This window comes from Oncorhynchus mykiss, chromosome 25 (assembly GCF_057628025.1).
Source record: "Oncorhynchus mykiss isolate SJ-2025 chromosome 25, ASM5762802v1, whole genome shotgun sequence".
NCBI lineage: Eukaryota > Metazoa > Chordata > Actinopteri > Salmoniformes > Salmonidae > Oncorhynchus > Oncorhynchus mykiss.
In genome coordinates this window covers 28,063,810-28,080,081 of record NC_143046.1, presented here as the reverse complement: position 1 = coordinate 28,080,081, position 16,272 = coordinate 28,063,810, and the positions used below count along the sequence as shown (strand labels likewise).

General features: G+C 45.5%; 1 pseudogene; it reads left to right on the top strand.

Moving 5' to 3' along the window:
- Nucleotides 1-638: 638 nt before the first annotated feature.
- Nucleotides 639-14,897, top strand: LOC110504434 (protein bicaudal C homolog 1-A-like; annotated as a pseudogene).
- Nucleotides 14,898-16,272: the final 1,375 nt, after the last annotated feature.

Below are 16,272 nucleotides of genomic sequence, written 5' to 3'. Positions count from 1 at the left end.
CTGTGATAAACTACATCCACGGTGTTGTTTATCAGTGCAGAGCAGGTCTGTGATGAACTACCTCCACTGTGTTGTTTATCAGTGCAGAGCAGGTCTGTGATAAACTACCTCCACTGTGTTGTTTATCAGTGCAGAGCAGGTCTGTGATAAACTACATCCACGGTGTTGTTTATCAGTGCAGAGCAGGTCTGTGATAAACTACCTCCACTGTGTTGTTTATCAGTGCAGAGCAGGTCTGTGATAAACTGCCTCCACTGTGTTGTTTATCAGTGCAGAGTAGGTCTGTGATAAACTGCCTCCACTGTGTTGTTTATCAGTGCAGAGCAGGTTTGTGATAAACTACCTCCACTGTGCCTCAATGTGGAGTATCTGTTTATAGTGTGTATGGTTTGTTTTATTGTATGTGTGTGTGTGTATGTGTGCATACGTGTGTGCATGTGTGGGTGTGTGCGTGTGTGTGAGGGAGAGAGATGGACTGAGAGAGCGTGTGTTTGCATAGTGTTGTGAATAAGCCTCACAACTCTAATTGTGCACTGTGCCAGTCACACAGTTCTTGATAAACAGTTAGTAAGTGTAACCGATGTGAAATGGCTAACTAGTTAGCGGGGTGAACACTAATAGCATTTCAATCGTTGTCGATGTGTGAGAGGGTAGAGGGTCAGAGGGTCCCTGGTTCGAGCCCAGGTAGGGGCGAGGAGAGGGACGGAAGCTATACTGTTACATAAGCATGCTAGCGAGCAGTGTATTCTCTTTCCCCCTGAGTGTTAGCATGCTAACGAGCAGGATATTCTCTTTCCCCCTGAGTGTTAGCATGCTAACGAGCAGTGTATTCTCTTTCCCCCTGGGTGTTAGCATGCTAACTAGCAGTGTATTCTCTTTCTCCCTGAGTATTAGTATGCTTGCGAGCAGTGTATTCTCTTTCCCCCTGAGTGTTAGCATGCTAGCGAGCAATGTATTGGTGCTAACATCTGGGATGTTGCGGTTTGAATAATCGCTATAAAGGGATGGGCATCCTAGTTATTTTTACATCAGGTTTTAAAGCGTGTCAGTGGTTGTTATTTCATTTCTGGTGGGGTGGAGTGAAATGGCTTTGATGTGATTAACTGTCTCGGGGGGGGGGGGGGACCCCGTGTTTTGAGCCCCCATGATGTAAATGTCATTGTGGAGGGATGCCCTTTTAAAATGTTTACGTTCTACCCCTCATCCCCTATTCGCTGCAATTTTCCTCTTTCCCTGTTAAATGTTGACCCTTCACAGAACTCTCCTACTTCTCTTCTTTTAGGAAAGTGTTTCATATACACAAACAAAGCATTAACCAGTAACCCTGAACCCTGTGTCTGGATTATTTGTTGTTGTTTGGATGTTTATATGTTTGTATTTATTTAGGCCGCAGTTTTCTCTCAATAAGTGTCTCTCTCTTTCCTCTCTTTTCAATATTTGTCAGCTCCCAAACATGGAGAAGAACTTACCGGTGAAGAGTTCTTTGAGAGAGTAAGTATATGGAGAGAGAAGATCACAATGACACTGAGACAGATATAATGGACGGTTGAAATCAAAATATAAAGGCTGATATTCATACAATGCAGAAATAATGAACATCCATCTCATCTTCCCATTCAAATATGACTCGCTGACGTGAAAATACCTGCATTTAAAAGTCTACATATTTCCCAGAGGACCTCTGTATAGAGAACATGAAAGGTCACAGGCTGATTGTTGACATTGCTACTCAGAGATTTGTTGTTGCTATGGTTGTGAGAGTGAACGTCTTTGAGATGGAAATTAAGTATTGTCTTCTGAATAGGACAATGTGTTTTGGTGTGTGTTGTGTCGGTGTGTCTGGGATGTATAAACTGGTGTTATTCTCGTGGTAAAAGACGTGTCGTTCACACTCCATTAGTTTCTCTGTCACACACACACACACATCGACGGGTGTTCCTCTCATGTTTTGTCTCGCAGGCGATGAGGGAAACTAACAGACAAGTGAACTGGCCATCCAAGCTGAAAATAGCCCCCAAGTCAAAGAACGGTGATTTCAGACCAACTGACACCTCCATACTCCGACACCCTGTCTCAGACTGTCTCAACCTGTCTCAATCTGTCTCAGTCTGTCTCAAACTGTCTCAATCTCCTGTACAACTTGATATTTTATACAACACTAAAGATTTACCAGAGTCCGCCAGCTGCTACATATATTTTAGATGAATTTCTGTCTTGTACTGTATACGAAAGACCCCCATGTGAAAGTGGAAGGCAAGCGTGGCAATGGTCTAGTGGCCAAACATAAGATTCTAGAACCTCTGGAGACAAAGTAAATGTCCTAAACTGAGATATAATCCTATACCTAACATTTAATGTAGCCAAATAAACCAACTATATACGGTTAGTAAAACCCACATCTTCTCCCGAGTCAGGTCAACAAGGTGACCCTGAAAATGGATGTGGCCCACACAGAGAACTCCCATGTGATCAGGAAAGGGGGCGGGAACATCAAAAAGGTGATGGAGATGACATCATGCCACATCCACTTCCCTGACTCCAACAGACACAATGCTACCGGAGAGAAGAGCAACCTGCAACTGTTCCTTAGCAACTGTCTCTCAGCAACTAGGTACAGCCTGTTAGTAGCTGTGTATTGTCCCTTAGCACCAGAGGGTGATAATACAAAGCTAACCACAGAGTTAACCAGCTAATTTGCGTAAATATTCTGAAATAACTTTTAATTTTTTTGAAAGATAACCTTGGTCTAATTGTCTCAACAACCAAAAGCACATATCTAAATGTATCTTTCATAATAAACCAGAAAATCAATAGTTATTCATGGTTGTTTATCAAAGTTAGCTGGCTAACTCATTGATCCTGCTTTGTAGAACACCCTTCAGGTAGACTCCGTTAGTTATTGTCCTTCAGCAACTTTATTTTGTTTCTCCCTCATCTCTCTCTACCTCCCCTGTCCAGGTGTCCATCACTGGGCCTGTCCAAGGGATGGAGGCAACCAGGAAGAGGATATGAGTGAGAGTTTCTAATGTAACATCTTAATGCATGGATGGCCTTTATTTCACATTATGTATGTGATCTATACATCATCATGACCTCTCACCCCTCTCTCTTCTCTACCCCTCAGGATCTCCGGCCTCTGGTGTTAACCTTTGACCTCCTGGTGACATTGGTACCCCAGGCACTGCTGAACGCAGTGTCACCGGTCATCCAGCAGGTGAAGCAGGTTCTGGGGATCAGCGTGAGCTTCAGGGCTCAGCCCAGACAGCAGCTGTGGTCAGAGGACTGCAGGGCAGCACTGCCGCCATCAAGGTCAGAGTCTCACAGATACATTGCATTCGGTAAGTATACAGACCCCTTGACTTTTTCCACATTTTGTTACGTTACAGCCTCATTCTAAAATGTTTACAATAATATTTATCCCTCATCAATCTACACATAATATCCCATAATGACAAAGTGAAAATAGTTATTTTTTATTTTGCAAATGAAATAAAGAAAACCGAAATACCTTATTTTCATAAGTATTCAGACCCTTTGCTATGAGACTCGAAATTGAGCTAAGGTGCATCCCGTTTCCATTGATCATCCTTGAGATGTTTCTTCAACTTTATTGGAGTCCACCTGTGGTAAATTCAATTGTTTGGACATGATTTAGAAAAGCACACACCTGTCTATATAAGGTCCCACAGTTGACAGTGCATGTCAGAGTAAAAACCAAGCCATGAGGTCAAAGGAAATGTCCGTAGAGCTCGGAGACAGGATTGTGTTGAGGCACAGATCTGGGGAAGGGTACCAAAAAATGTCTGCAACATTGAAGGTCCCCAAGAACACAGTGGCCTCCATCTTTCTTAAATGGAAGAAGTTTGGAACCACCAAGAGTCTTCCTAGAGCAGGCCGCCAGGCCAAACTGAGCAATTGGGGGAGAAGGTCCCTTGGTCAAGGAAATGACAGAGTACCCGATGGTCACTCTGACAGAGCTCCAGAGTTCCTCTGTGGAGATGGGAGAAACTTCCATAAGGACAACCATCTCTGCAGCACTCCACCAATAACGCCTTTATGGTAGAGTGGCCAGACGGAAGCCACTCCTCAGTAAAATGCACATGTCAGCCCGCTTGGAGTTTTCCAAAAGACACCTAAAGGACTCTCAGACCATGAGAAACAAGATTATTTGGTCTGATGAAACCAAGATTGAACTCTTTGGGCTGAATGCCAACCATCACGTCTGGAGGAAACCTGGCACCGCTCATCACCTGGCCAATACCATCCCTACAGTGAAGCATGGTGGTGGCAGCATCATGCTGTGGGGATGTTTTTCAGCAGCAGGGACTGGGAGACTAGTCAGGATCGAAGGAAAGATGAATGGAGCAAAGTACAGCGAGATCATTGATGAAAACCTGTTCCAGAGCACTCAGGACCTCAGACTGGGGTGAAGGTTCACCTACCAACAGGACAACTGTCTGAGTCCGTACAGCCATTTGGGTTCTCAGTTCATCGCTCGGGAATAAAAATCTCCTGGAAGAAGCGGGAGTGTATGTTTCATTAACTGCTCATGGTGTGATTGGAACTCAAGTCCTTTTGTTCACCCGAACTAGAATACCTCACAATCAAATGCGGACTGTATTACCTCCTAAATAATTATCTTTAAAAAAATATTTATGCAAGCATTTTGCTGCACCCGCAATAACATCTGCTCAACAGGTGTATAGGATGAATAAAATGTCATTTGATTTTAATCACACAGCCAAGACAATGCAGGATTGGCTTCGGGACAAGTCTCTGAATTTCCTTGAGTGGCCCAGCCAGAACTTGGACTTGAACCCGATCGAACATCTCTGGAGAGACCTGAAAATAGCTGTGCAGCAACGCTCCCCCACCCAACCTGACAGAGGTTGAGAGGATCTGCAGAGAATAATGTGAGAAACTCCCCAAATACAGGGGTGCCAAGCTTGTAGCTTCGTACCTAAAATACTTGAGGCTGTAATCTCTGCCAAAGGTGCTTCAACAAAGTACTGAGTAAAGGGTCTGAATACTTACGTAAATGTGATATTTCAATTTCTCAACACCTGTTTGTGCTTTGTCATTATGGGGTATTGTGTGTAGATTGATGGGGGGAAAAACTATTTATTTCATTTTAGAATAAGGCTGTAACGTAAAAAAATGTGGAAAAAGTGAAGTGGTCTGAATACTTTCCGAAGGCAAAACAGATGCACTTCCTTACATTAATAAAGAGAAACCTTGACTAAAAAAGGGAATAATAATTTAATATTATTAATTATTAACTCCACACACATCTACTTCTAACTCTGCCCTTTCTCTCCCTGACAGAAGGTGGTGTGTGTTCTGATGGAGCTGATTCTAGGGTCAGAGATCGGGGCTGGGGTCATGGCGGAGTCATGAGGGGGGTCACCACCCAGCAGGACGTGACCTCCCTTCATCATCTCTTTCTGCTGGGACATAACGGAGACCACTTCCTGGGGGTAATTTATTTATTTAATTTTATTTCAACTTTATTTAATTAACTAGGGAAGTCAGTTAAGAACAAATTCTTATTTATAATGACAGCCTACTGAAAGGCAAAAGTTATCCTGCAGGGACGGGGGCTGGGATTAAAAAAGAATGACAAAATATAGGACAAAACACACATCACGACAAGAGGGACAACACAACACTACATAAAGAGAGACCTAAGACAACAACATAGCATGGCAGCAACACATTGCAGCACAGCATGGTAGCAACACAACATGACAACAACATGGTTGCAACACAACATGGCAGCAGCACAACGTGGTAGCAGAACAAAATATGGTACAAACATTATTGGGCACAGACAACAGCACAAAGGGCAAGAAGCTAGAGACAATAATACATTATGTGAAGCAGTCACAACTGTCAGTAAGAGTGTCCATGATTGAGTCTTTGAATGAACCTTGTTCCAGTCGCTAGCCGCAGCGAACTAAAAAGACGAGCGACCCAGGGATGTGTGTGCTCTGGGGACCTTTAACAGATTGTGACTGGCAGAACGGGTGTTGTATGTGGAGGATGAGGGCTACAGTAGATATATCAGATAGGGGGGATTGAACAGGTGTTGTATGTGCAGGATGAGGGCTGCAGTAGATATCTCAGATAGGGGGGATTGAGGCTTAAGAGGGTTTTATAAATAAGCATCAACCAGTAGGTCTTGCGACGGGTATACAGAGATGACCAGTTTACAGAGGCGTATAGAGTGCAGACATGCATCCGACCCAAACCCAGTTAGTCCTGCCAGAGGTCAGCGCCCCTCAGAACCCCCCCTCACTGCTCATCCAGGGCATCCCAGAGAGAGTATGTCTGTCCAGGCAGCAACACAGGGTGAGGAGGGTCACAGTTCACTTTGCTCTTTGTAATGATTCATTGATAGATTAGATTAATTGGATGATTCTTTGATTGATTTAGATGAATTGGTTGATTCTTTGATTTATTCAGATGAATTGGTTGATTCTTTGATTGATTCAGATTTGAGGTTAAAAGGCAAGCCTGTTTATTGTGGAGAGCTTGCTAAGAGAGGAGTAAGAGTGACCTGTTTTGTTTTATCATTACACAGTACTGTCTGCCTGTGTGTCTGATGTTTGACATGCATGAGGACGGGGAGGAGGACCCACGTAAACTGGCTCAGGCAATACAGAGTCTGTGGGTCTTTGTCAGCGTCAAACCCAAAGTCAAACAGTCAGTCAAGGCACAATAGAACTATAGCAAGTCTTATAGTTATGTTATTGCTAAAGTTGCAGTACTGTAGTGTCTGATAAAGTACTGTGTTGGACTACATTTCCTGGTTTGTATGACATGGTGTTGTGCGCTGGAATACATTTCCCAGTCAGTGGTGGTGAAGGGTCTGGAGAGGAACATCTTCAAACTGTACAGGGTACGTCCACTTTCCTCTGTCTTCTTTCCTCCGCCTTGTCTCCTCCATCCTCTCTCCTCTGTCCTCTCTCCACCGTCCGCTCTCCTCCATCCTCTCTCCTCCATCCTCTCTCCTCTGTCCTCTCTCCACCATCCTCTCTCCTCCATCCTCTCTCCTCTGTCCTCTCTCCACCGTCTTCTCTCCTCCATCCTCTCTCCTCTGTCCTCTCTCCACCATCCTCTCTCCTCTGTCCTCTCTCCACCGTCTTCTCTCCTCCATCCTCTCTCCTCTGTCCTCTCTCCACCGTCCTCTCTCCTCCATCCTCTCTCCTCTGTCCTCTTTCCACCGTCCTCTCTCGTCCATCCTCTCTCCTCCATCCTCTCTCCTCTGTCCTCTCTCCACCGTCCTCTCTCCACCGTCTTCTCTCCTCCATCCTCTCTCCTCCATCCTCTCTCCTCTGTCCTCTCTCCACCGTCTTCTCTCCTCCATCCTCTCTCCATCCTCTCTCCTCTGTCCTCTCTTCTCTGTCCTCTCTCCACCGTCCTCTCTCCTCCATCCTCTCTCCACCGTCCTCTCTCCTCCATCCTCTCTCCTCTGTCCTCTTTCCACCGTCCTCTCTCCTCCAGCCTCTCTTCTCTGTGACCCGGAAACCGATGAGGTCGAGTAGTCGAGGAGTGTGTCAATTCATTAGTAGGCAAACAGAAGACTGTCATCCCCTCCTCAATAGCCTCTTTTTGGCGAGAAAGCACAAGTGTGTCCTACCGCGGAAGAGTTTTGAGATTTGCCACACCCCACTTTGAATCAGCTGTTGTATTGTCGGAGGAGAAAAACATGCAAACATTGAAAAACGATATGCTACTTATCCTTTTCTTTATGACATGTCTGGCACAATTAACTACATTTGCTTTTATCCCTTTACACATTTATTTTGGGATCCACTCCTGTAAACGCAATTTGCCTGACGACAGACGAGGGGAGAAGGAGCTTCTTATTTCATACAAGCACATTTTTGTCTCTGAGTCTTTGATTGGCGCTCTTTCCCAAACTAAGCCCCGCCCGTCGCCCCCACCAGGCCTGTCTCTGCCCTCTGAGGGAATGAGGATGGGACTGAAGGGGACAGAGAGCAGGCAGCTGGAGAAGGTGTGGAGAGATCACCATCAGATAACAGAATCAATATCTGTAGGCCTCTTGACTACCAAGATAAGTGCAGTACTGTGAGAGTTTGACAGTGGGTGATGTGATGGATTGCACAGGAGGTTGGTGGTACCTTAATTGGGGAGGATGGGTTTGTGGTGATGGCTGGAGCGGAATAGGGGGAATGGTATCAAATACATCAACATGTTTTCCATGTGTTTGATGCCATTCCATTCGCTCTGTTCCAGCCATTATTATGAGCCATCCTCCCCTCAGCAGCCTCCATTGATGGATTGATACAGCTGTAAGGTGTTTCATTGCAGGGGATTTGATTCTGCAGTTGTCCTGATGGTGGTGCTATTGGATCAGTACAGTATCAAGATTGATCAACGAGATCACCTCGGTTTACCCAGATCCTAGAGAACAAGGATCTGTCCGGCTTGTCAGACGAGAGCCCTGGTCCGATGACAGAGCTGAGTGATGTCACTGAGCCAGGTCAGGATGATGAGTCAGAGGAGCAGCCTCCAGGGTCCTGAAGGGGAGACGCCACTCAACAGGCCAGGTCATGAGGTAATCACATTCACACTAGGGAGGGTAAGAGGAAGTTGACCTTAGGCACACTGGTTGAGGTTGGGATTTTGGTTGGATAGCCCCAAAGATTCTATATGGATTTTAATTTTTTCTCATTTTTTATTTAACTTTTATTTAACGAGGCAAGTCAGTTAGGAACAAATGATTGTTTACAATGATGGCCTACTCCAGCCAAACCTGAACCTGTGCGCATCGCCCAATGGGACTCCCAATCATGGCCAAGTCTGATACAGTCTGGATTTGATCTTAGATAAGGGCAAACCAATCAACCCTTGAGCAAAGTTAGCCCCTGCTCTTTCAGAGGGGGAAATATGTTAAAATAAATGTGCACTGTATCTTCATTGAATGTGCCTTTAGCCTTTTTTCCCACCTTGTACATTCTATTGCCTCTGGAAAATCACAGGAGCATTTGGAGATGCAGTGTTGTTTAATACTCTCATGATAAATAGTAATGTCAGAAAGGGATTGCATTTATTCATTCCCTCCAGTATCAGGTCTCAACAGCCCTTGGATTATTTGGGTGAGCTACTTAGCTAAGTGAGTCCTACAAACAACCTTCACGCTATGTGGCTCAGACCTGACCTTAGTTTCACTTCTGCTGTACTGTTGCAGACTGCTGGATGGAAATATGGAGGGAGGAAGGAGTGAGAAACGGAACAGCCTGAGAGAGATGGAGGAAGGGAAGAGTGATACTAGATGGAACAGCCTGAGAATGATGGAAGGAGGGAGGAGTGAAAGACGGAAGAGCCTGAGACAGATGGAGGGAGGAGGATGTGAGAGATGTAACAGCTTGAGAGCGATGGAGGGAGGAGTGATACTAGACAGAATAGCCTGAGAGAGATGGAAGGGGGGAGGCATGAGAGATGGAACAGCCTGAGGAGGGACATGACTCAGACTCAGGATACTCTCTTTGATGCATCAAGGAATGAGGTGAGACCCTCACTCTGATTTAGAATGATTCATATTCATTAACAGGTTTTGTTGGCACGTTGATCATGGTTGAGGTGAGTTCCAACCCCCCCCCCCCCCCCAGCCAGAAATGAAACAACCCCAGAGCAATATAGAGGAACATGTTATATGTGACTCTGTAGACTGTCACCAATTAATTTGACCCCTTTGCTTTCTTTGAGCCTCACGCAATCAAATTTGAAGAATTGTGTGTTTGCACAACAGTACATGTTGATTTTGCCATTATTTGTCCACTTGGTGCCCCAAAAGTTACCATGGGGATAACGTTTATCTCCACGGAAAAAACAGGAAGTACCAGGTTGAGTCATCTTCTGTTCTCTCAGTAAATCAGGTTCCCTTCCAGAACACATCAGTCACAGAACAACCTAACTGCATTTCCTCCCTTATTTACCAGCTCCACCCCCTTTGCCTTTAATCGCAGGATTACGACTATGAGATGAAGAAACTGCTGGCAACCAAAGGTGAGACCTTTTCAATGTTTGATGCTTCTGTCTTGTTGTGTGAACAGTAGCCCAGCAGGTCTCATTAACAACATCCCCTTGGTTTATCCAGGGTTCTGTAACACACAAAGGTCCTAGTTTCAGACTTGTAGAAGAGTCCCACAAAAAGGGACCCATTTTTAGTGCTGCGCCAGTACACCATTGCAAATCAGAGGACCCATTTAGCAGCTGCACCTGGCCAAATTATTGGCATGTCATTGGGATATGTCACTTGCCACTGTCTGCTATTGAGAGACAAGGCAGCTCTGGTTTGTTATTCAAATCAGTGATGGAGGGAACCCATTTATGTGGGACTATGAACCAGAGCGTTGAAAGAGGAGACCCATTTATGTGCTGCACATTGCCAGAGAGGTGATGGAGGGGACACACTTATGGGTTGCACCGTGCCAAAGTTATAATTAAGGAGCATTACTACTCCCACTGATTTTACACACTGGCGCCAGACACACACACACACACACACACACACACACACACACACACACACACACACACACACACACACACACACACACACACACACACACACACACACACACACACACACACACACACACAAAGATTCTTTCTCAGTTATATATTTAGTTACAGTTTTTTTTTACACATCAGACACTCATATACAGAATGATTCTTCGCAAAGCATTCTGTATCAAACACTGTTCTCTATCCATCTATCTGCATTGTTCACCTGACAACAACATCCTACCAATTGAACCAATGCCTGTCTGTTTGTGAGTGATTTATAGTAACTTTGTCTGCATGTTTTTTTGGGGAATGTGTGTGTTTGTTTTTGTATGGATAGCTGATATATCTATGTGTGCGTTTACACATGTAATCTAATTCTGATCTTTTGACAATTATTTGTCTCGTGACCAGTCAGATCAGAATTTCCCCAATTGGGCTGTGTAAACGCAGCAAAAGATCGGAATTGTGTTGCCTATGTAAACGCAGCCTGTGTGTGTGTGTGTGTGTGTGTGTGTGTGTGTGTGTGTGTGTGTGTGTGTGTGTGTGTGTGTGTGTGTGTGTGTGTGTGATATATCTGTACTCTCTCAGCCATGCAGAAGAAGTCGGTGGTCGGCTAAGTCCATTCCTGCTGAGGCCGTCAAGGAGCTACGCAACATCAGCCGACACAGCTACTAACCCTACCTGGCAAACACTGGACAACTACAACAGGTTCTACAACAGGCTGGACCTGTCCTTTCAGTCTCTCCCAGACAGGTTTTATTACCAGCCATTGAGCAGCTGCCCTCTCTGAATGCTCTGTGGCCAGTCAGTGAACACCATGCTCATTTGGGTTAATAGATACAGTCTGATAATTTCTGGGTTGTTTTGCGTGAGGGAATTTAGGAGTCAGTGTGAGCGTTTCGCCTAAGCGCCTGATTATTTGTAGCGAGCTAGGAGAGGCGTTGAGCTGGGTGAGAGCTTGTTTATTAATATGATTATTCTCAGTGCTGCTTGACTCGGTTGGTATTCCTGCCCTGAGAAAAACAGAGTGGAGGAGAGAAACTGTGAGCACCAATTACCACCCTGTCTCATCCACTCATCCTCATGGAAGGAGACAAGGAAGGAGACAGGGAAGGAGAGAGTGAGAGAGAAAGGGGAGTGGACGAAAAGTGATACAAAGCGAGGGAAGTATGGGCTCAATTGAAAAACATTGAGAAGATAAATATATGCAAACCCCATCCCTCTTCCTCTCTCTCCTCTCTCTCCTCACTCCTCTCTCTCCTCACTCCTCTCTCTCCTCGCTCCTCTCTCTCCTCTCTCTCCTCACTCCTCTCTCTCCTCGCTTCTCTCTCTCTCCTCTCTCTCCTCACTCCCTCCTCGCTCTCCTTGCTCCTCTCTCTCGCCTCTCTCCTCTCTCTCCTCGCTCCTCTCTCTCTCCTCGCTCCTCTCTCTCCTCGCTCCTCTCTCCTCTCTCCTCTCTCCTCGCTCCTCTCTCTCCTCGCTCCTCTCTCTCCTCGCTCCTCTCTCTCCTCGCTCCTCTGTCTCTTTCTCTCTCTGCAGACCAGGAGCTATCAGAATGGAAGGAAAAAGTGTGGAACTCCTCTCTCTCTCCTCTCTCCTCTGTCTCTTTCTCTCTCTGCAGACCAGGAGCTATCAGAATGGAAGGAAAAAGTGTGGAACTCCTCTCTCTCTCCTCTCTCCTCTGTCTCTTTCTCTCTCTGCAGACCAGGAGCTATCAGAATGGAAGGAAAAAGTGTGGAACTCCTCTCTCTCTCCTCTCTCCTCTGTCTCTTTCTCTCTCTGCAGACCAGGAGCTATCAGAATGGAAGGAAAAAGTGTGGAACTCCTCTCTCTCTCCTCTCTCCTCTGTCTCTTTCTCTCTCTGCAGACCAGGAGCTATCAGAATGGAAGGAAAAAGTGTGGAACTCCTCTCTCTCTCCTCTCTCCTCTGTCTCTTTCTCTCTCTGCAGACCAGGAGCTATCAGAATGGAAGGAAAAAGTGTGGAACTCCTCTCTCTCTCCTCTCTCCTCTGTCTCTTTCTCTCTCTGCAGACCAGGAGCTATCAGAATGGAAGGAAAAAGTGTGGAACTCCTCTCTCTCTCCTCTCTCCTCTGTCTCTTTCTCTCTCTGCAGACCAGGAGCTATCAGAATGGAAGGAAAAAGTGTGGAACTCCTCTCTCTCTCCTCTCTCCTCTGTCTCTTTCTCTCTCTGCAGACCAGGAGCTATCAGAATGGAAGGAAAAAGTGTGGAACTCCTCTCTCTCCTCTCTCTCCTCTGTCTCTTTCTCTCTCTGCAGACCAGGAGCTATCAGAATGGAAGGAAAAAGTGTGGAACTCCTCTCTCTCGCCTCTCTCCTCTGTCTCTTTCTCTCTCTGCAGACCAGGAGCTATCAGAATGGAAGGAAAAAGTGTGGAACTCCTCTCTCTCTCCTCTCTCCTCTGTCTCGTTCTCTCTCTGCAGACCAGGAGCTATCAGAATGGAAGGAAAAAGTGTGGAACTCCTCTCTCTCTCCTCTCTCCTCTGTCTCTTTCTCTCTCTGCAGACCAGGAGCTATCAGAATGGAAGGGAAAAGTGTGGAACTCCTCTCTCTCTCCTCTCTCCTCTGTCTCTTTCTCTCTCTGCAGACCAGGAGCTATCAGAATGGAAGGAAAAAGTGTGGAACTCCTCTCTCTCTCCTCTCTCCTCTGTCTCTTTCTCTCTCTGCAGACCAGGAGCTATCAGAATGGAAGGGAAAAGTGTGGAACTCCTCTCTCTCTCCTCGCTCCTCTCTCTCTCCTCGCTCCTCTCTCTCCTCTCTCCTCTGTCTCTTTCTCTCTCTGCAGACCAGGAGCTATCAGAATGGAAGGAAAAAGTGTGGAACTCCTCTCTCTCTCCTCGCTCCTCTCTCTCCTCGCTCCTCTCTCTCTCCTCGCTCCTCTCTCTCCTCGCTCCTCTCTCTCTCCTCGCTCCTCTCTCTCCTCGCTCCTCTGTCTCTTTCTCTCTCTGCAGACCAGGAGCTATCAGAATGGAAGGGAAAAGTGTGGAACGGCGTGACAGACAAGGATCCTTGTCTTCATCCTCCCCAATCTCCACCCTCTCCGTCTTCCTCATCCTCTCCCTCCCCCTCTAACTTCTCTTCTTCCTTCTCCACCTCCTCCTTCCCGGTGTTTGCGTCTTCAACAAACAGACCCCAAACTTTTGTGTGTGTGTCTCTAAGAGAGTGTGTCGACAAATAGAAAATGTAATGAAATGCAATTCCTGTGTCTGGCTTATCTTCAATGAAGTCAGTATCAAAGCTGTGCTTTGAATGTCTTCTATCTGAGAGATGTGAGAACACTTTGTTATGCTTTCCATCAACACAGTTCCTTCTGGTAATCTTTAACTTCCCCAACTCCCCCTGATCTTTCCACCTTTGATTTCCGACCTCTGACCCCTAGCGGAGAGATTTCTGACCTGCAGTAACTACTTTGAAGGCATGTCCACGGTGATGGCGTTGACCGCTAGCCAGCGGAGACCCTCCACCCCAGCCTACAGATGTCCTCCCGGAGCTCCTGAGCCAGCTGGGTCTGGGGAAGTACATCGACGTGTTCCAACAGCAAGAGGTACAGACAGACAAACAGCTAGTGCCCCCCTGGGGTAAAGGAGTAACTGAAATGTCTATACACAGAGGGTTATTTGTTGAAGTAGCCTCCATAAACAGGATTGACTGAGTTGTTTCCTGTGGCACAGAGGCTGACTGAAAGAACATTCTGAGCATGCCTTGTATAAGGGAAGTGTGGTGGATGTGTAAGCAACAGGACTGTCATGACCCTTTTTCTGCAGATTGACTTGCAGACCTTCTTGACTCTGTCTGACGAGGATCTGAAAAGAGGTGGGAGTGTCCATGTTTGGAGCGCGAAGGACGATGCTTTTGGCCACCTCAGGTGAAGGATCAGAAAAAACACCATAAACATCTAACCCACTTTTCCCTGACGCTTAAATGTGATGTATAGAACAGCTCTCTCTCTCCATCCATCCATCCAGACCTGAACAAAAGCAAGAGGAAACTGTCAGACGCGCCCGCTGTGAAGCCGGGCTACCTGGAAGGCGGGCTAGTGGCCAGCTCACACGAATCATGGACGAGGACACAGCTGCTCAGAGAAACCACTGGTGAATCCCACACAACATTACCAAACCTGGGTAGAACAGCCAGGAAGAACATCTCTTTGATCAGACTGGCTTTTACATATCCTAGCCTTGGTGGCAAACCCAACTTAGATCAGAGTCTACTCTATGTGTGTTGTACATAAACATACAAGGGTAAATGAGAATGTTGAATGATATTAGAGATGATTATTAAACTTTTCCAATCAATTGCCACTTTCTTAAACCCACAACCCTGACACTGGAAGCGCCATGGTCTGCCAAGGGAGCTACACAGGACTTCAAACCAATTGACCTGAATAAAAACCTCCCTTGAAATGACCTGTAGAGTAACTAAGGTTTTGGATGTCTATGACAGTGCGTTCAGTAACTCAACGAGGTGCAAACAAGAGAATGGTCCACCGCTAGAGAGCACTGACATTACAGACTGCAGACTTTTTTCGTAGTTTCAAGTCACATTCCCCACTCTTCATTATGGCATCAATAATTAATTATAAGTCCATTTCAGAAAGAAATCAGCGACATTAAATAGAGCTTGATGGACAGCCAGGAGTTGGGTTGACGCTATATGAACACTCAGATTAATTAATGGATTAAAATGAATAGCCCAACAGATTTATTCTTGTGGTGGTAGGCCTAATGTGAAACGCCTTTCAATATTGTTTGGCCTCACCTGAGTGCACACCTTAAACATTCTAATTCCACGTATCAGTCATTAGCAGGCGAGAAGCCATTGCCTCTGTATATAAGTCGTTCCCTGTGTCATTTATTTTCAGAATACTCCTAATGACCAGATATAAACAATATCTCTAGGCTAGATTGACACTTTGATAAACATTTAATATACATTATGGATATCCTACAAGCAGGGCCATAGGAGCGATTCTGGCATTGTGGGGGGGGGGGGGGATACATTTTGCTACAGGGGTCCGGACAGATTATTTTTTCTTAAAACAGGTTTTAAATGCTCATTTCTAGTGACTTTTGAGAAAAGGATACAGACAAATATTATTTTACAAGGGCAAATTAACAAGGCTAAGAGGGGCAGAGGAGCACGTACTCTTGTACAGTCCAATCAGTCTTAGGGCCAATGGCTAAGGGTTGTGTCCAGGCACTCTGCGATGCGTCGTCCTTAAGAACAACCCTTAGCCATGGTATATTGGCCATATACCACACCCCCTCGTCCCTTATTCCTGAAATAACAACATACACAGTTAAAAACTATTTTAGATTATTTTGAAGAAGACAAGAAACGTCTAACTGAAATGAATAATCCTCAACTATACAAAATTATAAAAACATATACATGAAGATAACACTATGCAATACACGCTCTAGGACTTTTAAGCTGCTATCGCTTCATCAGAGATCATAGTTGAACATTCAGATTGAGTCACACTATGACAGATCATCTATGAACTATGAGCTTGGAAAGGCACTTCTTACTATCTTACCTGTTTGCTTGTGGCCTCTTTCTCTCTCCCTATCTGCCTGTCTGTCTGTGGGTATCGTCATGGCTGGCTCTCTCCTGCATGAAGTTAACACATGCAACGCACCCTCTAGACCAGAGTCTGAAGTCATCATTTAAAATATATATATTTAACTAGGCAAGTCAGTTAAGAACAAATAC